Source organism: Penaeus monodon, chromosome 29, assembly GCF_015228065.2.
Source record: "Penaeus monodon isolate SGIC_2016 chromosome 29, NSTDA_Pmon_1, whole genome shotgun sequence".
Lineage (NCBI taxonomy): Eukaryota > Metazoa > Arthropoda > Malacostraca > Decapoda > Penaeidae > Penaeus > Penaeus monodon.
The window spans coordinates 26773551-26774023 of NC_051414.1; positions in this window are offsets into that span (position 1 = coordinate 26773551).

Here is a 473-nt window from a genome sequence, read left to right on the forward strand (position 1 = left end):
ACCCCCAAAACACACCACTCATCACCCATTAGTCGTCATCATCATCACCCGCTTGCTTATTTCATTACCCGTCACTGTTCATCACAAATCACCTGCCTCTAAGACCACCATTTTTCTCCTGTCATCACCCATCATCACTCATCATCTCCCATCATCACTCATTTCCGCCTCTCACCACCCATCATCACCCGTCACCACTCGCTTATGCCTCTCATCACCCGCCACCCTTTTCTACTTACCACGCATCCCCCCCCCCCCCTCTCATCACCCAACATCACCACTCGCCTACGCCTCTCGTCACCCGCCTCCCGCAACCACCCTCACCCGCCATCCCTCACCATTAATACCCATTTCCGCCACTCATCACCCGTCATCACCCGTCATCACCCGTTAGCGCCTCCCCGACCCGAGACAATGGGAGCCCTCCGATGACCGGCTGCCGGACGCTCGCCTCGTTACCCCCGACAGGCATC